General features: G+C 42.7%; 1 protein-coding gene across 1 annotated transcript in view; it reads right to left on the bottom strand.

The window, feature by feature from the left end:
* IL1RAPL2 (interleukin 1 receptor accessory protein like 2) overlaps positions 1–27,325 on the bottom strand; it is a 562,906-nt gene that overhangs the window by 185,207 nt on the left and 350,374 nt on the right. The gene's annotated exons all lie outside the window — the stretch shown is intronic.

Raw genomic sequence — 27,325 nt, 5'->3', positions numbered from 1 at the left:
GACTACCATCACAAAAATCAGAGTACCATGAGCTCTTGAATACGTATATCATCCACTGGAGTCAAATTTCATAACTCCAAGGATTTCAACAGAGCGCTGCCAATCTAAACTAGTTGAGAATCTGGGCGTATATTTTTAAAGGCTGAACAATAACGCCAATATTCTGCTCCAGAAAGCGAGAGTACACACGTACCTGCATATATGAATTTGAGAACAACATACCTTGCCACTCCTGATTTATGGTTTCTTTTCCACTAATGGGAATAAATGCATTATTCTGACTACTGAGAATAAAGCTCATAACTCACAAACATACAGTTTATGTCTTTAAAAATATTTCATTGTCAAAGTACCGTATGTGCTACTTAAATCTGCATTATGCTGCACACAGGGCCTCAAATGCAAAAAAATATTTCTGATATGTATTGTGATTCTTCAGTAATTCAAATACCAGAACTGTTTCAGGCTTCAGTACATATCCTTGAGCTATAACAAGGTATTATTTTTCAAATGAGTTCAAACTATAGCAGTAAAAGAGAATGCCCAAAGGTTAGCCTGTTCATACGCATTTCATTTCTTAGGTTTTTAAACCCAGTTGTTGTGAAATTATATTGCTAGAAAGAAATTGTAAAATTTACAAACTACAATACATGGCTCATTGACCAAACCACCATCCTTGCCAATTAGATATACAATATGTTGTGGAGATTAGAGACAGATAACAAGATAGATACATACACTGTAACACAGGCCATATATTGTGCCCAGTGCATTATTTGAGAACATAATAACTTCAGTGTGAATAAACCTAGGGTGGATGTTATATCATCAGAGCCAATGGATGGTTTCATAATAGGAGTGATAGCTTTCTTGAACAGCAGGTGCCAGTAAAAAATCAGCATTTTTCACTTGCATTTATTGTTATATCATAGCTATCTCCTCCCATACTGCTGCTGCTTCATTTACCTGGGGAAGAGTGTGTTGATATTTGAATGGGGCATATTTTAATCCAGACATCTCATGCATCTGTTGGTTCAGACAGGGGAACAATCAGTGTTTGAGCGACAGTAACAGCTTTATGAAGAGAACAAGGTCATCGGAAACTATAAGCAGCCTCTACAGAGTGATGTATATGGGATTCCCATGGCTTCGTTTTTCCTTTCCTTGTATTTTACTATATACCATACTGAGGGTAATGCTATAAAATATGGGAGAAAGAGCAAGGGGAAGAAATTTAAATACAGGCGCATCCTCTTTAAGGTAAAGTTCCAGAGGTCTAACCAGAATTTGGGGGCCTTAAAGCGCTGGGAGGGGAGAGGGAAGAGGTGTTGAGTCCTTAACCTCCTTGCACATGGACCATTGCTTCTGCTGCAGTGGCATGAGCTCCCCAAGTATAACAACAGCAGCAGCAGGAGAGGGTCCCTAGGGGCTGCCATTATGGCACACCCTCAGCACCTGGGGCTCATGCTCCACTGACCCGTGCCTGGTTACATACTGTAAAATTCCCTGGGATTTTAAAGAACTGTCTGTAAAATTTTATAATCCAACTACAAATTTTCAGGCAGACTTAAACTGCTCCAGAAGCAGGGCCTGTGCGAATAATGATGCGTAGCTGGTGGTGGCACAGTGACGTCCAGCTCACCATCACACTTGGGTCAGGAGCGGGCTGAATTGAGGTCTACTCTGCACGTTACAGCACTGCCTGTTGTGGACTCTGACCGCCTAGTCCAGAATAGACGTTGCTTAAGGAAGCGGAGTCATGGTCAAAGAAAGAATACTGAACTAATTAGCCAATGCTCTCCCTTTTTTTGCAAGTCTTGATGGACTTGACAAAAGTGCTTTGCACAGAACAAGGTTGCTGGGAAAGGAGCCTGAGTTTAGAAAAGTGGTGGCCAAAGGCACATTGTTCTTGATAAAAGGCAAATGTTAGTAGGTGAAGTAGGAGGAAGGTCTACTGGGTTGTCTGTTCTTCCCTCCATGCATGATGGTGCCATCTCCATTTAATTCAATAAAAAAACTGACCCTCAGAGGACAGTGACCTGTAAGCTCCAAAGTAATAACCCAATACAGGAATTGGGCTTAACACTATAAACCACTTTGACTGCAGGGTCTTTTCCCAGGAGAGATTACAGCCAAGCAAAGGTCAATAGGTTTATTTACAGACCACCACTATTCCTTATGGGCTTTTGATAGTTGCACTCATACCAAATGGAAAATTTTGGTAGTTCACTCCCATTTGTGATAAAAGAGTAGCTGGGATGGGAGGCAGAAAGTGTAACCTCACTCAAGAGCACCTCCATAATATGAAAAGGGACATTTAAAGTAAATTCGATGCAGGAAACAATGATGGCAACATTATATCCATTGTTATTACTCTGATGCTAACTCCATCTGAAGTCAGCATCCAGTATCACACGGAAGGGAGTCTCTTTGACATCAACTGGTTGCCTTCCAAGTCCAAGATAACCCAAACTCCATTACTGATCTTTAATACGCTGATGATTATGTCATGTGTGGCCACTCAATTGAAGAGCAGCAGGTCACTCTTCATTCCTTCTGTCAAATGTATGAAATGTTTGGATTCACAGTCAACTTCATGAAAACCAAGATAGTTTATGAAAACCAACTCACCCCAAACCACTCAGCTGCTTCTCTACGTATTACATGTCAAGGGCAACCCTTGAGTAATGTTGAGCATTTTCCCTACCTGCCAGCTTTCCCCAAAAATAAATACAGACAATGATAGCCAACACCAGATAAAATTTGCCAGTACCACATTTAGATACCTCTGAAATCGTGTCTTCCATGTTCATGACATCAGGACCCAAACCAAACTTCTCATCTACCAGGCTATTGTCATCCCAGCCCTGCTGTATGGGTGTGAAATTTGGGTGACATGAGAAACACCTGAAAGATTGGAAATGTTACCATTAGCAAAGTCTTCAGAAAATCCTACATATCAGTTGGAAGGACAGAAGAAGGAGTACCAACTTTCTGGCTTAAGCAAACACCACCAGCATTAAAGCTGGTGTTTATACAGCAGTAGCTCTATCAGACAGGACATGTCATAAGGTACCTGAAAACTGGCTCCCAAACCAGGTTTTATACTCCCAACTCAGTGATGATCGTCATTCTAGAGCTGGGCAAAAGACGCCTTGAAAGCCAATAATGTCACATTAACACCGACACCTGGGAAACTAAAGCACTGAACCATCTTCAGTAATGCTGTGATGCACAAAAAGGCATTGATCATTTTAAGCAAACCTGCTTCACTATGGAGGCAGATAGATGACAGAGACAATGAGAAAGAGCTAGGAGTCGGCATCACCAGGATCTATTCCTTCCTTCCAGAGTTATTTTGCTCCGTCTGCAATTGAATGTGTGGCTCTCAGATTGACTCCTCAATCATCTACAGATTCACCGATGACTTTCCCATTTATGGGAAGACTGTTATCCTTTTATTAAGGGACTGCTGCTGCTGATGGTTATTATGGATGTAGAACACAAGGAAATGATAAGACTTTTACGAGATATATTACATACTCGTGAAGTCACATCATGACTGAGTAATAGTTAGTCACACCTTGCAGGAAAAAACCCCAATGCCATACTTGGATGTATGAAAAGGAGTATGATACATAATGCAGAGATAAGTCAAGTTGCCCAAGCAGCTGAGCAACTGGAAAATGTGTGTCCTGAGTCTCGGTTCTGCGATCTATCCATCACCCAGAAATCAGTTCACTGTAGCTTAGGTGACTCTTGCAAATTAGATGTCTGCTTGTCTCAGCCATCAGCTCGTATCTATGCTAAAGACTTTCAGCCGTCAGCATTGGGGCATAGCTTACCAGCCTAGGTGAAAACCAGGGCAATTTGATGTCAATGGCAAAACTCATTCTGCTTTCACCAGGACTTGGATTTCATTCTCCATAACCCATTGCCACGTCTCCCCCAAAAAGCTTTACTCTTAATGCTTTGCAAAAGCCACAGTATTCAGTAAAATATGTAATAAAGCCTTATACTGCTGCAGAATAAAAACAAGTGTTTGAAAACCATAAAGATGTCCTGGTTTAGAGGAGACAATCTTCTGAACAAACAACCTCTCTAGCAACAAAGCAACAAAACGATGGAAAAATCAAAGATGGAAGAAATAATTTAAAAGAGTAGGCTCCAGCTGAACTAGTAGCATGATGGTGGAACAAAAGAAAAATCCTGAGGACAGAAAGCAGAACAACTGAGGAAAAGCACTGCAGTAAACACAGGCAAAAAAAAAAAATCATAAAATATTAAAATATCATAATTTAAACTGACATTATGCAATGCTCAAGATTCCTTGGCAGCCAATTATTTATAATCAGAAATACAAGCTCATTTCTCGTGCTACAAATCTCAATTGACTCTAATAAGGAACTAATTAACAAAGATTAGCACCCTTTTTGTGTAACAAGCCACAAAGCAAATCAAGACAAGATGATAACAAGATGCAATCAAGGGGTATTAAAGACAACAAAATAGTGGGTAAGACTTGGGAAAGAGATACCATAGGAGCAAATGTCTAGCTACGAGGAAAAAAAAAAAATCAGAGTTCTTCCTAATGAAGGGTTTGCTTCCAATTTTAAAACAGCCGCTGAACGTGTGAAAGGAAAGAAAAAGCTATCAGGGTTTGTGCTAGTAACCAAGATGAGTATTAAATTATCCAGGTTTTTCAGATCCTGCTAAAACTGTCATTTTATTTTAATTTCTGTTAAAAGACTTGTAAAGTCTTGTCAGCAAGTGATAGATTATAGCTTTCCCCACACTCACATGCAGGGAGCTAGGGTGCGATAAACAGACTCCATTGTTCCTCTCTGCCATACTACAGTGCAAACCAACAAATAGCCACTTTGGGACTGCTGTATCTGCTGTTGAACCTGGGAGTAGCGCAGGTTGGGAGTTTTAGTCTATTATTGCAGTCGCTGGTGGGCTCGGAGGAGTGCACTGTACCAAGTGTACGGCTGGAACATGGTAATTCCCCGTGGGCAACTGGGAACCGATGATGATACACTGCAGTGGCAAGGCATGAATGATTTTAATGAGGTATGACAGTGAAACAGTTAAATGAAATGAAGTTTATACCTTGATATGATTTGTGCTTGAGATTGAGTGACATTTCTATGGATCTGATCCCACCAACCTTTAATCTGAATAGTATTTGGGTTCTCAATGGTTCCACCGATTACAAAGAAAGCTAATTTATGGAGTAAAGTCTTGTTCACTGTGCACAAGAATCACAGTCCTGTGCCCTTACAGACCTTGGATAATGCTTGCAAATTATATGTTTGCTTGTCTGAGCCTCCAGCTCACATCAAAGCAGTCATCCTGTGCTAAAGACTCTCAGCCATCACCACTGGGGCATGGAAGAGAACCAATGGTTTACCGGTTAAAGGAGTTTTGTGAAACTGCAACGTGGAATTTGCCATCTGAGAGCAGACAGGTCCAAATTTTAACAACGTACACTCATTTTTGCAATTTTTTTTTAACAATATTGATGAGTTAGGGCTGGGGAAGGGCAACATTCTGTTACATGAATCATGTGAAGTGGATTGTGCATGGTAGGAAATCAGCTACCCCCTGCCCAAGTGAAATCAGTATGATCAAAACCTGGTAATCAGTGAACTATTCAAAATATTGATGCCGCTTATGAAAGTACATGGCTCAGAAATGCCATCTCTACATCTTGTCTGATAATTAGGGTAGGACACATCTAGGTCTCTTAAGCAGAAGAAAATGTTCTCCCTAGAGAACAACCAGTTAAGGAAGTGTATTAAGGGAATGTGTCATAATGAGAAAATTATACTTTGTAAGTACATGATTACACATAAACTAAAGTGTGTAATGAGATATAATTTCACACACAATTATTGAACTAGATTGATACACAGTGGTCAATCCCTAACAGTTAAAATGTTTATTAGACAGAAATTTGTGCAAAAAAAATGGCATCAAGAGAATGTTATTTGTGACCTGGGAACAAAAGGGCAATGAGTTAAGCACGTTTCCAGTACAGGAAAAAAACAGGGTGCTACGTTACTGCTACACTACTAAATGTTTTGTGTTCAGCTTTCAAGGGTTTCAACTTCCAAATACCTCTGCTCTTTAATTCAACAGACAGAGAATAGGAGTACTTGTGTGAATCAAGCTAAAGATTTGTCTGAAGGCGCAGATAAATGACATGATTGCTACAGAGTAAACGGAGTCTGTATTAAAAGTGGAGTGCACAGATAATGCACAGCCTATTCAATGCACAGCCAAAGAATAAGATTTCTTTGGGGGGAGAAGGGGGGGTAAAGTTACACTGTAAAAAAACCTATAGTATCTTTACCCCAAGATAATTTACTATGGAATAAGCATCATGCATCAGCTCCTCCAGTCTATTCCATAATAGGTTAGTGGCTTGTTCAAAGCCCTGCCACCCACAGACAATGCCTAAGTATTGACCTTGGGGAGGGGCACAACTCCATGCCACCACCCAGTGCCCCTGCTGCTGCTGGGTGCTGGCTCCCGCCAGGCTGCAGCCCTGTGCCCCACCATTGGCACAGAGATCTGGTGGGGGGCATGTGCCTCCTATCCCCCTCCCCCCGCATACACACATCATCTATACTGCCACCCAACGGTGGCTCTCATGGGCTGTTAATCTGGAAGAACTGTTTGTGTGTGCCTGCTGCTTATCACAGAGCGCATCATGTCTTAGACAGTAAAATCCAAATGAATTACCTTGTGCCAATCGCATCATGTGTCCACAACCTGGAGCGTTTGTGGGCTTAAAACTGCAGAGGCAACTTGACTGTGTTCCCATTTCTGAGCATGCAGTTTCTGAACTGCACGTGAATACAAAGACTTTACACGTGGACAAGTTGGGCCCTCCAGAGTTATTGCCCCAGTTCTGTGATGGGGTTTTTGGCAGGTGGGAAAGCAAAAAAGAAATGTGGGTGCCTAAACTGTGCAAGACCGATTGTAAAGGTGGCTCATGTGGCCCACCGTGTCTCAGGCTGCAAAGCATGCTCCGTACCTGACTTCTCCAGGGTTTCCAGTCAGCAGCAGGTCTGCTGGCTCACAAGCCGCCTTCTCCATCTAAAGGCAGCGCAGAATCCCTTAGCTACCATCAGGTCCTGCTCCCCTTCCATCTTTCTCCAAAACCGTGACAGCTTTAAGGGAATGCTGTAGCTTCCTCCGGAAAGAGATGGTACATGGAAGAGCAGTCGTTTGTTTTAGTGCCCTGGACCCCCTTCATTAGCTTTTGCACATGCTGGAGGTTCAACTCATTGTCCTCCTTTCAGTACCAGCCTGGCTGTAATCAGAATCCATTAAACTGGTACAGGTCCTCATCCATAGAAGCAATAGGCCCTACTATTGGGTTAGAGGTTAGGATTTAGCCCTGTGTACAGACATGATACTGTATGTTTCCAGCAGATAGACAGGAAAACATTATACTTCTTCACACAGACAGAAGAGAGACACGCCATATAATGCAGTTTACAGCACTGCAGACACTACCAATTTTCCATACATTATGGATGGTCTGTTAGGGCTGACATGGAGTCTCTGACTAAGTTACACCATGAAGAACAACAAAATCTTGTGATAATCACAAAAATGCTGACGAGGAGACTAAGAACCAGCAGGACGAGACCGATACTATTTTTCAGCGCTGGAGAGAGAGCAACAGAAAAAAGGATTTTCTTCGCTAAAGATTGAAAAATAGGTTAATATGAAACCTACAGGGCCAGAGGCAAATTTCATATTTCTTGCAGGTTGGGAAGGTAAGTACACTCTGGGAAGAGAACAGCAAATAACAGAAAGCAAATAGTAGATATTACTTGGCAGCTCTCACCAATGCACGAGCACTTTCATCAAAGAGTAGAGGAAAAAAGTGCATCACTGGTTACCTTGCCTTCCAACAAGCAATAGCCTCTTAGCTGTGTTAAAGCACAGAAAAACCTAACATTTCTGAGCTTATTTTTATCAAAACTTTTTAAAACCCCTGTAAATAGAAAAAATGCACTTGTAACCCTAGGAAAAAATATGCATATCCTTGGCACTTGGACAACACTTCCCTTTCAGATTATGCAACCAAGGTTAACACCAGGCATTCATAAATTCAAGCTAACAGAGCTTCCCACATCTCAGAGTCCTCTCCAACCAGTCCCTGGCAACCAGGTTCAGTCCATTATTTAGCATTTGCTCAATCAATTAATTGATTTTTAAAAGTGCATTTCATTTATCAAACTCAAACAAAAGGAATTAATATAGTTTTGATGCCATCGCTACCCAAATGTATGAAAACTTGTGATAATATGGGTATTTCGTACAGCAGAAGCCCTCCCTTGGTAACCATGTTCCCGGGATCCTTTTACCACTATCTGCACTGCCATTTGACATTAGCAAAAACTATCCAATGGGAAAGACATCCCAAAGAGACAAAAACATATCGCTTCTTGCAAGGCATCTCCCTAGTCTGCTTGGATTCCTTTAATGTATACATGTAAAGAATGACAACACAGAGCTGAGTGACAAGACCTATATTAGCATAAGGTTAAGATATATAGGAACGCTGCATTAAGTAGTTACTTTACTCTGCATGGCAAACTAGTGAACCAACTGTAAAAGGAAAAAAAAATCCTCTAAATATCTGCAGGATAATGGTTACACAAGCAATAAGCAACCTAGGTTCAGCGTGATTAAATCTTGCCAGACAAACTGATCGCACTTGGGTAGAATTACATTAGTAGATGGAAGCAACAGAGGAGATATATATAGACATTAGGAACTTATTCCTTACAAATTAATTACAAAATGTATTTAAACTGGCTTGGAAATGAACGTGAGCTGAAAGCCAGTGGCAAGCGTAGCTGATGTTAAAAGGTGAGAGAAATAAACCCTGTAGTTTTTCAAAAAGAAGGACACATATTCAGGTACAATTAAAGACGAAAAAAACATTTTACAAACTGATGCAATCTGAAGGGCAACATCAAAGGAAAAAGAGATATCTCCCTGAAGGGAGGGACAGAATTGTAGAGCTTGGTACTAACGCAGTCATCACATCCACAAAACATTATTAGACAATGTTAAAAAAATGTGGTTATTTATATGGCTTTGCAGAGTTGGAAGAGAATACAGGAGCCCGTGCATGGTGGCTACATGGGTACGTGGGATATGTTAATGCAATCTAAAACATAGAGCTAGTTATGAAGCCTACATTAGTCCAGGGAAGAGGAGTGGAGAATCGCCAGTGCCATGCTGTGATAGAAAGAGAGGGTTAAGACCCCACGGGTGGTAACCACATTACTACAGAAATGTAAGGTGGTAAGGCAGTCTCAGACTGTCTTTAGCATGCAGCGTACAATTGCTGGGCTAGGGAATATTCCACAACATTAACAGGCTTTGTAAGTCTATGGTGTGTTGAGTCCGTTCCCTCTCTCTCGTTGCTGTCAGGTAGTCTCAGTCGGGTGTCGTCATACTGGCAACAGCCCCTGATGTGCTCAATGTAGATGCCCCTCCACCATCATATGGTATCAAATACCATGAAGTTTTGCATAGAGGAGGGGTACTTTGCCAGAGCACAGGATGCTCTTATTGCTTGGGTCCCAGGCTCCAAGTGGCCCAATGATCAACACTTGCACCGTCACATTATGTCCCTTCTCCCTTAGCGTTTCAGCCAGGGGCCTGTATTTCAACAGTGTTCACTCCTGGGCTTCAGCAAAAGCCTGCCACCGTTTCTTGAAGGGGATGGTCACATTGATCATCAAGGGCATTTTTACATGTGCTTTGGGAGGCATGGGGAGCATTTAATTAGCGAACACTTTTCATTAAAAGCGCCTGAGCATCATGTGTATCAGCATCCCCTGTGCTGAAAATGGTGGTGGGGCACTTTGAACTATAGTTCATCAAATGTGCTTTAGGTCAAAGCGCCCCACCACTCTTTTCCGGCATGGGGGTGCTAATACACATGATGCCAGAGTCTGCCGGAGTGCATTTATTTCTGTGCTCCAGCAGATTCGATTAATCCAGATCAATCTGATTTGGCTTGATTAATCGAGTCTGCTCAGACACGCTGGAAATCCAGCCGTCTCCCTGCACATATATAGGAGCCCCAAGATCCTTTTGTTGCCCCCATCTGTTACACCAGTATCTGGGTGCAGCTGGCTGTCAGTCTGGGATGGCGGGGTTCATGGGGTTCACCAGCCAGTCCTTACAGGGCTGTGACACAGTAGCCATGCTTTCACATGGGGCTTCCAGCTGCACAGACCATGTGGTAGGGTCTCACTCAAAGCTGGTTCTCCGGCACCTCGTGTTTTGATGGCCGTAGCAGATGGCACCACTCAGCAGGAAGCAGTTGAGATGGGCCTGGTGGATGAAGCACCAACCTGCCATGCACATGAAGTCCCCATAGAGGCGCAAAGTGGTTGTTAGCATCCCACTTGGAAGATTTTTGCCCCAAGTAACTGGGACAGGTCAGGAGGTGGAGTGGGTGATTACTGCAGAGGTCAACCATGCAAGAGATACTGGCACCCTCCTGCTGGTAGGGAATGGGCAGGTTCTTGTTGCTGGTCCATATGGACAGGTTCATTTGCTTCTTTAGAAGCCGCTTGATTTCACCATCTGCCTTCTTGGGAGGCGTCTTGGGGACTGCTGAGCCTCTCAGGACCAACAAGATGCAGGGAATGAGAGAGGTGTTTAGGGCATCGATCTTCTGCCAGGGGCCAGCACAGAGGATTGAGTTTGTGGACATCCTGCAAGATCCCTTGGATGGTCTCTTCTGGCATCTGTCTCCCTCAGTGGCTAGTGAGTGTGCTGAGGTGCAGGTAGCTTTCACTCTCCTTCGGGTGCCTCAAGGGCTCATCCTGGATCTTGATGGCAGTGGTCAGACTAGCATTTCCTTTCCTGTAGTTAATATACAGCAAGGCACATTTGGAGGCATCGAAGAGGAGCCTCATCTACCGAGATGCCTTGAAGCTGATGTGCAGCATCTTCTGGAGTTGGTTAAGCTTGCTAGGGAGGAGGAGTAAGTCATTTTCATAGGTCAAAGAGGTCCAGCCATGCCATTGTGCACTGATATCTCACTCTGGGCATCATCCAGGACCTTCAGCACAAAATTCTGTTCATAGCAGCCCTTGTTGGACAGGAAGCCTTTCTGGATCAGGCCGATGGCCCTCCCCTTCACTGCCCAGGCTGCAATGCAGCTAGCACAGAGGTTGTGGATGGGGGAGCAAAGGGCCAGGGGCCTTCAACTGTTTGGACTGTCAAGCTCACTTTTCTTGCAAATGGCCAGTCATGGCTTTTTTTCAGGAATTATTTGTACTAGCTGAAGAGCAGTGACAGCGCAAGAGGGCCTGGGTCCCACTACTTCAGCAGGTTGTACTTGATGTCGTCTTTACCTGGTGCAGTGTCCTTTGTCCCGTTCGGCCTGGCCTCCACTTCCCTTGGCATGAAGCCAGCTCCAAGACTCTCCACAGAGTTGATGGGTGACAAGGGTCCACATTAACTAACCCACCCCTGAGATAGGGTTGGTAGAGTGACTACTGCTAAACAGTAAATTCAGGAGGGATTCTGATACTAGATCCAGCCCTTCTGCACCACTTGGGAAATACAAAGGTGCCAAACACTGACTATTCAGCTGAGAATGGGAGTGGTAGGCACTCTGACTGGCAAGTGCCAGGTGGCCCTATATCCTGTTTCCAACTAAGGTAGCTATGCTACTACCTACCAGAAGTGATTACTTCTATTTCCTGAGGTCAGGGACTGCTGTCTGTATTTCCATGAAAGTTGTTTGCCCTCCATGAGTTCTCACCCTCCAGCTGGGGTAACAACTGACCTGGTTAAACCATCAACAGCAACCAACTCAGTCCCGTGCATTAGGTCCTCAAAACCAAAATACATTCCCCATGCCTCTGTCCAGGAAGATTTCTGTCCTGGATTCAGGGAAGCATCCCCATGCCAAAAAGCACATAAGCTTCTGCTTACAATCCAAGCACATGCTTCCCTGTTCTGCTGAATCAGGGCCCATATAGGCAATGCCAAAGAACACAAAGTAAAGCAATCTTCAAGGGAGAACGAGCATCATGCAGAAAGTCATTTCCAGCCCTGCTCTATTTAAAATGTTTCTTGCTCGGGACATCGTTATACATTAACCGGGTACAAATATGAGCACACAAGTCATCTGTGTTGGATTTCCAAACACTTACTAGGGAAGGTAAACTCAGAAAGCTTCTAAAAATGAAAAGTCTGAGCCATGCAAAAGACCTAAAAAAGCCATTTGTATTTCCTACAAATTAATATTTTAACTCAAGAACTGCTTATGCGCAACTTCTTATCTCCAGGCCCTTCAGCATGTCCAAGCAGACAAATCCCTTTTGTCAGCTGAGCTCCATTAGTTTACTCCAAATGTATGCCCCTAGGATGGATATATGCTATTTTTTTAAACAACGTATCTACGTCTGTTAATACAATGATGCCAGATGCTGTCTCCAAAGAGCTATAACTCCAGCAGGACTTTCTGGCAAGTTTTTTATTACTGCTGTAGCGGATAACTTCCCTGTGGGTTATAATCAGCTAGTTGTCATCCAGCTCTTTCTACTCTCTCTGTTAGAGAAACAGATAATATTGAAATACCTGAATAGAGATCACCTAAAATTCTGCTTGCTAATAAAAGTGCTAATATCAAGGACAGCAGGAGGAGGAAAAGTCTGTGCAGCTTGTTTTATTGTACACAGAGCTGATATATGTCAAGACTAGCAGGGTACACAGTGTATATACCAGAAAATTGAACTGAACCGTTGAGCAAGAGGCCAACACTGGCATATCTAATTTGGGCCCCTGCAAACCTCATGGCATTTGGTTTCATACACACTTTTTTGGAACCAAGACCATAATGGTAGGTTCAGATGAGACCCATGATAGCTGTGGCCTATTCTGGAGGTAGAATAAATCTCAGGATGACAGCTTGCAAAATTATAGAGCCACTGAGTCCAGGTTGGCTTCAACGCTTACCCCTTAGACGTAAGCATAAATTCAAGCCTGTTAAAAACTGTCCCTTGGCACATTGCCAATTACATGAAAATTATTTGCCATTTTTCAGATGAAAACTCAAACATGTCAATTTTTTCAATTGCTGGTCAAATGTGCCAGCACTAGGACATATAGTACCTGATAAATAATAACAGCCATTATTTTCTATCTCTACCCTTTCATCTCTAAAATGCCTTGCAAGCATTTATCATCTAGTCATCCCAGACATCCCGTTAAATAGGTAAACCATCCTCTTCTTACAGACGGGGAAATAGAATCACTCAAAAGTTAAAACAACTTGCTTACAGTTGTGGGCAGATGCAAGAACAAAAAGACTAGACTCTCAGCAGAGTTTGAGCCAGAGACATTCACCACTAACCTAGGGACAGACATGCAAAAAGACCGAGCCTGAATTGATTCAATCTTTGCAGTTTGGTCTAACCTGACTAGGCTGAACTGGTTTGAAACTGGACAAACATTCTCTCTGGACTGAGGAAATTCAGGGACATGCCTGCAGTGGCTCAGGCTAGAAGCCAAGGGGTGCTATAGCAGCCCTCTTTTCCCTTACACAACGCTGCGCTGAGGCGTGGAGGCGGGGCATGGGAAGGCCCCGACTCTCTCTGCATGGTCCCAGGCTTTTCCCCGCTGGCTGCTCAAAGGGCAGGAGTGTTGTCAGCCCTGGGCTAGCACTGTGAGGCAAGGGGAGGTGTGCAGTGCATGCATTTGTTCATGATATGGAGCTTTTTAATCTCCTTCCCTGCTTCCCATACTGTCTTCAGCAAACTGATAGGTGAGCAAGCCAGGCAGAGGGAGGGGGGTGGGGGCTGATAACAGTCTTTATCACCTGATTAGCAAAACAATATCCTCTCTCCACATTACTTCAAGCTTCTTAAACAGCTTACCGATGACCTGTTCATTAGCTCCAAAAGCCCTAGGTGGTCACTGTTCTGTCTGCCTATCCCAGTGAAATCGGAGAGAGCCACACACCTCAAGGCATTAGCTAGCATACCACATGCTGGCTACGGTCTGTGCTGTGGCAAAGAGGAAGGAAGTATCTCTGCTTAAGCAGTGAGTGGGGAAAGGCAGCGGGGAAGGGGGCACAGGGAAATCAGCAGACCCTGCTGTGCCTGCAAATCCGTGCCGAGCAACAGCCAGGAAGCAGAGAGGAGGGGCCAGCCCTGCTGTGGAGCAGAGAGCCCTACCCAGTCTATAGAGCATGCTGGGATGTTGGGGGAGTCTGATTTAACTTAAACCAGCAAAGGGTCTGGGACAGACATTGCATGAACTGGTCTGAGCCAAAATCAGTTAAGTGTGATACTACTTTCAACCAGGTTTATCTCAAACTGGTTTCAACCATTTTCAAACTGGTTTATGTAAACTGAAAATCTGTTCTGTTACAGGTTTAAACCAGTTTCTGGTCACTTAAACCGGTTTATGTGTAATGTCTGTCCCTAGCCTAAGAGAACAAGAATCTATTATATAAACTAAAATAATACTTCAGTTTTCTGCTGGGTGAGGTATATCTTTATCCATTTAAATGGATCAGCCATTAGAGACAGAGAAAGACTAATTCTACCACCGTGGATCAAACGTGAACAGAATCTGATGGGAACAAGCATCTAACCCAAACTGATGGGGCCATGACTATCCAGGCTATATCTAGAAACCAATATATAAGTTAGATCCATAAGGGAATATCTACATTTAAAAAGTAATGGTTGTAGTGTTCTACAATTCACTGAAATACATGTTTGTGCACAGAATGCAGGTTTAGTCCAATATAATTTAACACGGTGCTTGCATAGCAGCACTTTATTTCTCCAGACACACAATCACACAGATAAATCCACCACAACTTTTTTTATGCTTTAGAACATAGATGCAACCCAGAATAAAAATGCTGCAACACATGGTTGCTTTCTTTCCTACGTACTAGAGCAAAGCTGTGTTAATTATACGCTGAAAAGCTAGAAGACTTTCTTCAGATCTGGAGACTCTTGCATAATTGTTTTGAACAGATGATTATGTGTCTGGTGTTAAAGGAACTCAGTAAATGACATTATTATTTAGCAGTCAGTGGAGTAATTACATATTCAGTGAAAATAGCAAGAGCTTCCAGAACTGAACCAACATGGCTTCAGAGTAGCGACACGTGTATATTACTTTTCATTTTGTATGTTCATTTTTGTACTACCCAATGGTATTCTCATTTTAGCCACTCGCTAAAAAGTTTCAAGCTCCCTTAAATGCTTTTGCATCTCATCAAAAATATTCCCCTTAATTTAAGCCACTGCTTTTCACGGGCAAAGTAATTAAAAGCTTTCTTTGTTTTTTTAAGTTAAGACATGGCCATGCTAAGTAAACTATAAAGTTTCTTGTTTGACAGCTGGACTACAATGGGAATAACTTGTAAAGCTACACAATAGCACCTGCATTTTTACACAAACAAAAACTCACTCCTTGAGTTCCTCTTCCTACATCTGCAAACAATGATTTTTCAGTGCTTTCCGAATTTGTCAAAGAGGGCTCTCTCAAGCCTCTCTATGTCCTGCCTGTTTCTTCAAAGTCTTTCAGTTCTTTCTTCTCAGAACCTATTTTTTGCATGATGGCTGATGTCAAGATCTCTCCGATAATTGCATCTTTCTTCTCCTTCTGGTGCCTCAAAGAGCTTTCCTTTAAAGTAACATGCTTCCTGCCTTTTGTTACTTTGGTTGGTATTGGTATCACACAGTTCTCCCCACTCTTAGACTAGGATCAGGTCACTACCTATGTTAAGTCAAATGTGTAATGCTCTATAGAGACAAAACTGAATTGTGAGCACCTGCATTTCGCCTCTCCAGGACCTTGTGACCAGTAATACAGTGACCAACAGCCTGTTTTGCTCCAGAGCCCTGCTGTAAAGTCTTTCTTCTGCCTCTGCTTTGCTTTCCCTCAGGTGGACAACCAGGCCAGCCAAGAGACTGTCCTCTTGATGTTTGCTCTGAAATGTCCTCCTGTAAAGAGCAAAGTTATTTTGATCCAGAAACATACTTCAAGATTTCTCAATTTTGTTCTACTATCCATCACTAGTGTATCTATTATCACCTCAAATTAAATTGCAATACTGATAGTCCTGCTGGACTTCAAGGCATCTGTTTCTTCTCCTTTTTTAGGAACCGACTCTGCTTGGGTTAGGTTATGTCCAGCAGGTGGAATCCCTCTGTGCACTCACATAATACCATAATGCACCTAATCCATAATACAATGCTAAAGAGCAAGGTGGGGCTGACACCTCTTCCTGACCCGTGCAGGTGAGCAGCATAGGCACTAGCCTGCTCTTTTCCGCTTACTTTGCATATCTGCAAATATGATTGATGCCTGGAAAGTTATTCCATCCTTTAACCTTGGTGTTACCTTTACCCAGAATCTTCCTTTCTTTATTCATATTCTCATAAATCTTCAAGATATCACTTTCTGCATGTATACCGTATCTGCAAGGAAGGGTTTTCATTTTTGAAATGTGGTGAAAAAAACTGGACTTACTGCTTTTCGTGTCAGCAATGCCCTTCAAAAAGCCACTATCCAACCACTTTGCCCAGTCCAACATTTTGCAGCATGCCTTTGTCCCTGGCTTTTCATGCACCTTCCTGCACACAACATATATTCTAGCTCTCCAGTTTCGTATGATCAGCTTAGTCACTTCTTCCTAATGCACAAGGTGTCTCTTCTCAGTGTCTGCCTTCATTTTTTCACAATTTTCTTTTCACCCTTCCAAATCCAGCCTGACTTCTCCATCCTACACCAATGGCTGGGGGGCAAGTGGGAAATAGCATCTGATCCAAAATCTGCTGTAGACAATGGAAAGATGCCCCATGGGTTTCACAAGGTATTGAGGCAGGCCTCCAGTTCCCTTGCCTTGTGAGCGCCTTCCCTCTTAGGACCACCAGCTTTTTGGTTTTCCCACTGGTGATTGTTAATTTGGTCCCTTCATTATCACTTTGCTGCAGTGCCTCTCACATTTTCTCCCCGGCTTTATATCAACTGATTTCTTTTGCAGGGTCATATAGAGGCCTGACTTGTGCGGCTGTGCAAGGCACTAATGGAAGGCAAGGCACTCTGTCTCCTTCTCCCATCCTTATAGTGCTCCATGGGGCTACTTGTAAAAGCAGAGGGAAGTGGGTAGGGAAGGATGATGTGTGACTCCAGCCACCCTGGTCAGCAAGGAATCATAGAAGGGAAGGAGTATGGAAATGTCAATAGAGCCTCACTTCTTACTTCTATGACTACTTTACCGAGTGTTTCATCTCCTCCTTCTCCAGCCCATCACTTCTCCCAGTACATATGTTAAAATATATGCACACTAGGAGTCAGACAAAAGATAACATTGGAATGATTCCAATACATTTTTTAACAAGCCTGTTTAAAGAAATGAACGCCTCTTGCTTCCTCAAAATGCCTAGAGAGCCATTCCCCTTTGCTAAGACATGTTAAAACCTTTGTTCTATCAAAATAAAAGCTTTAAAAAATCAGATGCGGCCAGTACGGTATTTTCCACTTTCCCCTTTTTGATAAGTGTTATTTTCCCTCCTTGGTTATATTTGTTAGTGAGTACAAGTAATTTTTAATGGCGCAATTTATAAACTATAATAATGCCTTTCCATTTACAAAAGGATGCTTCGGGTTTGAAAAGCCTGTCTGTTACAAATTACTTGCTGCTTCAAGTATTGCTTTATTGACACGGCCGTTCCATTTCCAGAACCAATTCAGCTTAACAAATAAAGTTTTGCTTTAAACAAAAAGCTGTTAAAAAGAAAGGAGAGTGAACCACTGCCATAAAAAATAAAGGGGAGAGGGCTACTGTGAAGACCACCCCATTTGTAATGAGGCAATCCTTTATTCATAACCACCCTGAAACCCCAAATCAATGTTACGGACAACACAGAGACATCTCTGGTTTCAATGCCATGCTGCAGTGCAAATATTTTTTTTAGGGAACTTTGCAACTTTTGTGCCAAGTCGCTCCAATTTTGCAATGCTATATTCTGGTGTCAGAATCGTAAAAAATCCTGATGGAAAAGTTTATCCTTCTAAAGAAAGATGTTAATCCTGGTCCAAGATAATGCCAAGGGAAAGGAACAAGGGAAGCATAACTGTCATAGCTCTAACTTGGCAATTTATGCTAGCGAAGAACCACAGCTAGGACAAGTTATATCACGGGAAGATTCGGTTCATGTAATACGTGTAGAAAACAACAGGGCTTGTGATGTTTTAATATGGACAACCCAAATAAAGTCCTCTCTCTCAGCTCTTATTTGAGATAAAGATCATGGGTCTGACAATGGAAATGAAATTTTTGTGATATCTTTAGATACGTCATGATCCATATAAGACAGCATTTTTGCCAGAAAGCAGAACTATGCAGTTGCACTATGTTCAGCAACCTTCAAATTTGATAGACAATTATGAGTTTTCTCTTTTCTTCCCCCTTTCTTTGCCCTTGCAGAATTCATTTCTGATCAACATCTGAATCAGCCTAGGTTATTAAGTGACACATCCTGGCACTGCAGGGATTTATTTATCAGGCCTGTAAATTAGATACACCGAGTTAAAAGGCTGTGTGTATTATCTGCTTTTATTGCACGACTGTGTTGGCTTGCTCTTACTTTTCTCTCACATCAGTGAAAAAGTTTCAAGATAAGCTTGCTGCAGAAGTGATGGATGTTACCATTATTAATTATTCCACCCATTACAAGGAACAGAATAAATCACTTTTTGTCTGGAGACTGTCACACAAGATATAGTAGAGAACAACAGGCACTGCAGACCTGTTTTATTATGAATTTGTTCTTCCTGTTATATGAGAGATGGGACTATGTTTACTTAATAAACGTATATTCTTTTAATGGGACAAAGATGGGTGCAATTGAAGTGATTGCACTTTCTGAGCTACCGTAATAATTTGTTACGTGTGGTCAATAAATGTCTTATTTCCAGCATCTTTAATAGAAGAGTATGTTGGCTTGCCATAGACACCTTTACTATTTAAAGGTAATAGTGTCAGTCAGGGATTAAATTGCATTTTACATCTTACAAGTGCCATGCTTGACTTCTGTTATCAACTGCATAAGTAGCAGTTTTGTTATTCATAAGATATTGATTCATCGTCACTTTTAGATATGCCTTAAAGCATTTGGGATTAAAGTGCTCTAGCTATGATAATAAAATGGGGGCTGCATCTATTATAATGACAATGCTACTGCTGTAATCCCCACGCTCACACAAGTAGGAAGAGGTATACCAGCACCATTGGCTGGCTTTGGGCAGGGAAACTGGAAAAGCTGAGCAGAACGGTACTGCCATTCATACTGCTGTGCAGAAAAGTAAGATCCTGCTTCCGGTGAGAAAATGTTTTCTAATTCAACCACGCACATTATTATGTGTCTATATTAAAAGAAACAGAAGGCATCAGATCATTCTTAATCGCACGCAAATCATGAATAAAGTTAGGCAAACATATCCTTCTGCCAGTAATCCTATCCAAACATGTGAGCCTGCCATGGTTAGCCCAACTAAAATTGCCTTTGGAAGAATTCACTTTATGATGCCCTCAGAGATTCAAAGCTTGGAGACCAACACGCAGTTCAAAGCTTGGGGACCAACACGCAGTTACGTTTGCTGGAGCAAAACAAAACAAAGCATAGACCCGTATAAGACAGGTCTCATGAAGGTGTGAGGGCAAAGGACTCAATGAAAGGGTAGGAAACTTTGGCATCAAGACATGAATGAGTCAGATAGGTATTCTCAGATTGCCCCTAGCAAAACGGCGCATGAGGTGCTTAATGCACTTCTGCATCCCATTACTAAATATCAAGATGGCATAAGGTCAATAGACACGTGTTCACATGGATCTCAACTGAAACATCAGATTGTGGGCATGTGCAGTGGCTCAGGGTACTGATTCCCACCTGTGTTATAGTATTAACAAGTATAGGTTAACTTAGAAAAACCCAGGACTTCCCAAACACAAAAAAGTTTGGTGAGACCAGTACTATATTGACATCAATCGTAGACCCAGGAATGGGGTAAGAGAGATGTGGCTCCCACACTTTGGCTGTGCCACAAATGTGCAGTGAGCTGTGAATCATTGCCAGGCCAGAGCTGGAGAGTGAAGTCTCCTGCCAGGGCTCCGAGCTCACCAGCTAATTGGGGCGGTGTCTGGCGAGACCCCCTGCTTTCATGTGACTCATGAGCTCTGGGATAAGTGCCCCTGCTATTCGCCCTGTCTGCCTCCTCAGTGAATTAAGCAGAAGGGGAAAGGATGGAGAAGAGCAGTGGTGGCAGGGCTCACCCTCTGGGCTGCAGAGCCATGTGAAAGCAGGGATTTTGGCCAGACCCCACACTGAGACCTTGCATACCGAATGCTACTGCACTCCCTCTGGATCCACCCTGTACACATTACATATAAAAGATCCACCATCAAACCAGAAGGCTTAATTTTAAGCACATCCTTAAGGGCAATTCTCACTGACATTCAAGGAAACCAAGTGTGTACTTATACGCACTGCTGAGTCAGGGCCATTAGAAACATCTCCTCCTGTGCAGCCACCTTTTGCACTCTTGGTCAGTCCAGGTCCACAAGTATCCCACTGAAATCTTATGAAGATGATGGTTAGGACTGTGGATCCAAGGTGCAGAGCTCAGGTGGTTCCCAGGACCTCTCTTCATACAAATTGAGAAGACAACGGGATACTAGAACTAAGGGGGTACCCAATGAAATTAGTAGCTGGGTTCAGGTTTAAAACCAACAAGAGACAGTACTTTTTATGCAATTTAGAGTTAACTTGTGGAATTCATTGTCACAGGAGCCATGTCACAGGAGGCAGATAGTACAGCCAGGTTCAAAAAGGGACTAGATAGATTCACGGATGATAGATCTATAGGTAGCTGTTAACAGAACGATTAGAGAAGTTTCTTCTGGCATCTCTAAACCTATAACGTTGGATGCTGGGGAGGGTATGGAATAGAAGATAGATCTCTTGATATACATCCAATTTAGTGCTCTCCCTCTATAGCATCCACTTGTGCCACTGGCGGAGACACAATAGAGGGCTAGATGGAGCACGGCTCTGGCCCAGCATGGCACTTCTTATGTTCGTAACACGGAATGAAGCTGAGAAACAATGGCCATGAATACCCTTACGCAGGTATTGTCATTTCCCTATCAATTCTCAAAAATACATTTGTATGGCGTCCCAGTCCTAATGCATTAACTCCTAATCTCATTACAAGGCTCTCCATTGTCATTTCACATAAGAGAGCACAAATTTCTTCCTTTTCTGCACTGATGACCAAAAGAATAAAGATTCTTGTTGAGTTTAAAGGGAAGAGAAAATAAAAACATTCAACCTCCACTTTCAAAAGCTGTGTAACTTTAAAAAAAACCATTTTCTACCTGCTAAAAATCTGAGCTCTTCAAAAACAACTTCAATTTTAAAACTTCAAACTTGGTTTGAACTTGATCCTGGCTGAGGGCCTTTGGTATGGGGGGGGCACAGCAGTGCTGGCAGCGGGGGTAGGGGGGGGAGCTCTTGCAGACACCGGCAGCAGTGGCGGGCGGTGGGGGGGGGGGGGGGGGGGGGGAAACTGTGATTGCAAATTGAAGCAATTGAGGTTAGTTGATTGCATGGTAATTTTCATAACTCTGAATGAATATATTTCTTTTTACAGTGCAAGAGGAAAGAGTTTTGTGCGTGATATCTCTCACTGGGCCAACTGAATGGTTGAGATAAAATTAGATGAGCTTTCGAATGCAAGGCCTTCTTTGTCAGGTCGCAATATATGATAAGTTTGTAGCTGGAGAGATCCCTCCATATTGTAAAGCAAACTTACGTGCCAGCCAAGGCTTGGCCACCTTTGCTAAGGCTGAACTCTCTTCTGAGAAATACCACTTTTTTCAAACATTAAACTTCTTAAATTTTCAACGGTCTACTTGTTCAGCAGAACAATGTATGCAATGAGCCTAATTCCCAGTTTTATAATGGTGTCATTGCACTGGCTTCAATAACATTTATTTTGATGTACACAGGGTTAAGTGGAAGGAAACGAGGGCCTATTAACTCATAACGGCTCAGTTCCCATGATGATCTAGATAAGTGCCTCCTGGAGTGCGGAGTGGGAGCCAGCGAGTAATTGAAGACCAGCGAATAGATGCTTAAAGGAGTGTCGTCCTGTCGCTTTAAATAATTTTGATGTTGATACTTTTGAAAGCTCAACAGTGCTTGGCCAGATCACCATGTGAATGGAAGGTCACCAAGCAAGGAAGAAGCCTATTTCGCATACTTGTTTTTGCATCCCAGAACTTGTTCCTGGCATCAATTATGACTATAGCAGAATCACCTTCAGCTTGATAGGCCTGCAAATACCCTCAGTTCAGTTTCCGGATATAATGGTTTCTTGCAAATCAAGATAATCATTTGATATTTACTCACTCGGTTACTTTTTTTTTTTATCTTCTTCACTGTTCACATTAGGCGCTGTCATTTTTATTTATTCTGGGTACTTGTATATTAGTGGTTGTTATTCTAGTTACTTACAAAGACAAGAGGGCATTTTTCTTCCAAGTCAGTGATTTATAAAACATACCCTTTTGGACTCAAATTTCTTAGGCTTGCACACAGCCTAGAGTTCATTTTGTTGTCGGAAGAAAAAATCTGTTCAAATATTTTTCAGCCAGACACTCAAAAACAAGGGCAAGATTAGACATAGCAGAGACTAAAATACTTGGGGCCTGATTCTGTTCTCAATGTAGGTTTTATGTTACATTTATTTCAGCAGTGTTATTTTTCATTTACATTGGTATAACTGGAATCAGAATCGTGTCCATCTGACCTGGTAAAGAAAGGCTCTGATCTTGTATGGGGCCTTTGAGCCTTTTGGCAATGCAAACAACACCTACTTACAGCTGGAGCTAGAAACCTGCGCTCTAAATACAAACCAATGCCAAATTTTTAACCTTATCAATTATGCAGATAAAGAATATGCTCAGAGACAAAGGCAGCAGAGCTATGCACTTCTACTACTTTATATTACGTTCACATTCTATCTACAAGACACCCCTTGGAGTGATGTACAACACGGACCACAACCACTTCAGGGTCCCGTATCACCGCAACAGTGCATCTATTATGTTGACAAATGAGCTTGGTATGAGAAATTGTAGCCAAATGTTTTCAAGTGATTCAATCTATTCCCTTTCCGTGTTTCCTCAGCAAAGAAAAATAGCGTTTTCGATCTCAAACGTATTCTGCTATAAAAGGGTTTATGGCTATCTGACTTAAAATAATAATTAGTAGGCGAGACCTTTAGAAGATGCATGAAAAATTATTCATATTGCTGTTACTGGTGGTCATATTGCTTTCTACAATGCAAAGTATACAGGGAACCAACTCTAAATGAATAGGGACAACCTTCTAAACCTGTTTTTACAGACAACACTTCAAAGAGAAAGAGAAGAGGTCAGATTTCCTTTATAGACTTCAATTCTTCTATGCAGCTGGCCCCATGTTTTCACACTCTGGCAGGTATATTAGGCTGCCCACAATGTGCACCGGTGCTCAGTGTGGCACTGCATCTTACTAAAGCATCAAGGAGAAAGGGGGGAGAGTCAGAACAGCAAAGCCCGGCTCCAAACTTGCCCCAAGCCCAGCTTTGCTTGGATTCGGCATTCTGGTACCAACACCTGTTACAAAGCTGCAGCTACATCCACGTTCCTCCCAAGTGTCAGAGGTTTCTGACTTCAGATTCAGATTTACAGTCATATATGCTATGTTGTCAATGTTACCAAAAACAATCGTGGGTGTTCTTGTATCTTAGATGCTCTTGTTTGAAAACCGGGCACTACATTTTTATTTCGTCGTCTTCCCTTTCACAACATGAATTTAGCCAGCAGTTGTTAGCAAACCATGTTATCGGGGTGAAAGTGAAGAAATATAAAATTGATTTGAACTGAAACAGAAGCAGAGTAATACGAGTATACAAAGGCAAGAATATTCTTACTTAAAAAAATGCGGTCAATCTCCCATAAGGCATCCAAAAAGTGAAATAGATAAAACCCTTGAAAGAAAGTACTTTTAACAAAATGAGCACTAGTACCGTTTTCTCCAGAGCCCAGAGAATTCAAACACAGGAACAGGATATACTATTTCGATGAAAAGAAACATGTTACACCGTCATTTTTTAAACTTAGTCTTTATTATTGATTTTTAAGAATGTCCTGCTTTGGCAAGACCTTTCCACCTCACAACTCATTTCTTTCCGTAGTTGGATACTTAGAGGGAAATCATAATAAAAAGTGCTTAACATTGATATATATTTTAAGGGGTGTGTGCGTGTGAGTGAGTGTGTGAGTGAGTGAGATCCAGAATCCGTGGAAGAGGCTACCACCAGAGAGTCAGGGAGGTAAGGAATACCTCTAGGAAGAAATGCTGTTTTCAAAAGATATGAATTGGGACTGAGAACGAAACTCTGAACATCTTGATATGATCTCTGATGACCATGTGGAGGACAGTTCTGGAGGGCACTATGATGAAAACAGGCCATACCCACTCACTCTGACCCTGCATCAAATGTAACATAGTGTTAAACCAGCACTGGGCACCACTAATCAACACACCTGGTAACTAAGAGTAGGCATGGCCTGGGCACATACAAAACCTTGGCCACATTGCATATTTTCCACACATGCTGCATGTGCAAAATGAGCAAGCAGGGTAGGTGCTTCATAACGTGGGAGACGGACTCGAAATGTCTACAATATATTTACAATAGGATGGAGCCCTTTCTGTTTCCAAAGTCTGTCTGCATCCTCCAGGACAGTCCATAACTTCAGTAAGTTTCTATAAAGATTAAGACATTATATCTTCTCCTCTTGCAAGTGGGTCTCTGATGCTAGAAAGTGCACATGGCAACAGCAGGCCACCACGTGGTCACATAGGCCCACATCCAGATAAGACAGATGTTTGGTTCCCCATGCCACGTGCACTCTGGTGCATGGCAAATTATCCCGGGGGTGGCAGGGGAGGCTGGGGCCAGCACTGTGCAGCAGCCTTACCTGGGGTCCTGGGTGCCTCCTGGGGCTGCAGCCATGGTGATTGTAATAAAAGGCATGGTGATCATCATTACTTGGCATGGTGATCCTGCCAGGTATGGCCTGGCTGGCAGCCACAGCGCAGCTCTGGGTGGCCTGGCTCTGCTTTTCAGCGGTGCACACTCCATCAAAAAACCCATGGGAAAAAAAAACCAGAGCAGCACATGCACAGGCAGCGTGCCCTTGCAGCATGGAGACATGTTTGCGGCGCCACATACTGCACGGCTGTGCTCATCTAGATGCACCCATAGATAGCACTAGGTTAAGGCCACTACTCCTGCTGGCTAGTCCATGTCCTGATGTGCTGGGACAACTGGCAGAGACCATCAGTGACAGGTTCAACTTTGGAGAGAATCTCAGCCAGCAGGGTAAGTTGCATCCTGCATCTGAGCAGTGGTCCAGCTGCTCCAGTAGCCTCCTCTCTCCAGCTGCAGCCAGATACTAAAATGCTTAGGAAGAAACTTCAGGAAACTCTGTATTGGACAAGTCTGGAAAAAGGCTCCCAAAAGGGAAGCGTCTTCCCAAACCTGTCACTTTGGCCATGTCCGTATGGTGCAATACTAAGACATGCTCCACATTCACCAACTCCCAAACCAGTAGTAATCAAGCCACATCACTCTGCTGATATGGTGAATAAGCTCTGCCTCTCAGAGGCAACACTACATTAGCACAGCTATACTACTTCCAAGTAGTGAACAGTGCCTGTTTCAGCATGACGCTGCCCACCAAAGCCTGAGGGTTTGCCCTGTGCTTTTTAAACCTGCTAGTGTAATCACAGATGGCCTCATGAACAATCCTACTGAATTCTTACTTAGTCCAAGTGATGCTTCACAGCAATAGGTTGCACAGGTTACTTGTGAGCTGCAGTAATCCCTACCCTCTACACAGCATGTTTCATCAATAGCACTTTACAAAGGAAGTCAGTACAATTAACGTGCTTTTAAAGATGGGGAAACCAAGGCACGAGCCAAGTATACTGGCCAATGGCTGAGCCAGGAGGAGACCCCAACCCTCTTGAAATCCAGGTTAATGCGCTACCCCTTTGATCCAATAGCTGATTCCCTCCAAAAAGAACGTCTTTGTTACCAGCTTTAAGCTTGTTGAGCTGTTTCTGTTGAACATCTCTAACCTCACTTGGCACTCATAATATAAGAATGCATAAATAGGAAGATGAATAGGAGCATCTGATTCATCTTCCCCGTACCATTCATTATGCACTGAGCTACCTGGCAGGCTATACACTCTTTGGAGAAGGGATCAAATCTCCTTTTACATATTTAACGTCTGGGAGAAAATGGTGGGCACTTCATAAATAATAATCCATTGCACCTAAAAGAAAAACGTACATCCTGTTTATTCATCAAATATACCAGGCAAAATTCTCCAAGGCAGTGTCACAGCTGACCCCATGAAAATCTGCATCTCTGCCTGTTCAAGCTACAGAGTCTATATTTGCTTTTTGCTGGGTAATTGCACACAACCATCAATTTCTACATGCACAATTAACCCATTTGCCACACCAAAGACCCTGTTCATATGTGTACAAATACAGGATTACCTAGGCACAGCTGGCTCATATGCAAATTTGGCAGGTGCTATGTGGGTGCATGAATCTGCACATTTCTCCTGCGGGGTTAGTGGCTTTTCCAGGTTTGCCACAGGGATTGATGACATGGCACGCTTCATTTTGCCATTATCTATAGCCTGGTAAGAAGAAGCCATACCAGAGAGCGGAAATCTGAAGCTGTGCCCCTTCCTCTCAAAGGAGTGTGTCAGTTTGTGAAATCCCGACTCTTGCTAAAAGACAACTGCTCCAATTATATTCAGTTTGACTGACACATGCAAAAGAATAGGCTCAGGAGAAAAACATTACACTAAAGAAGTAAGTAACAACAAGCAAGACGGTATCAAGTTTAATTCCCCCTTCCCTAATATTTCACAATGTTGCAGAGTGTCTGCCCAGATCCCAGCCTTGCTTCCCACAGAAGTGAATAAGGCTAAGATTTTTATTTTTTTTTTGTTGGGGGAAAAAAAATACGAATCCTTGAAAGGAGGTGTCTGTATCCACCAAGTGTGATGCATGGCAGTTCGATAACAACAGAAGCCATAACTTATCTACTCGCATAGGCAAAATCCTAATTTGTAACGTCTGAAACTGTC

Source organism: Alligator sinensis, unplaced genomic scaffold (assembly GCF_000455745.1).
Source record: "Alligator sinensis unplaced genomic scaffold, ASM45574v1 scaffold1388_1, whole genome shotgun sequence".
NCBI classification, from domain to species: Eukaryota; Metazoa; Chordata; order Crocodylia; family Alligatoridae; genus Alligator; species Alligator sinensis.
The sequence above is the reverse complement of the archived record's forward strand: the minus strand, read 5'-3'. Positions and strand labels throughout refer to the sequence as shown.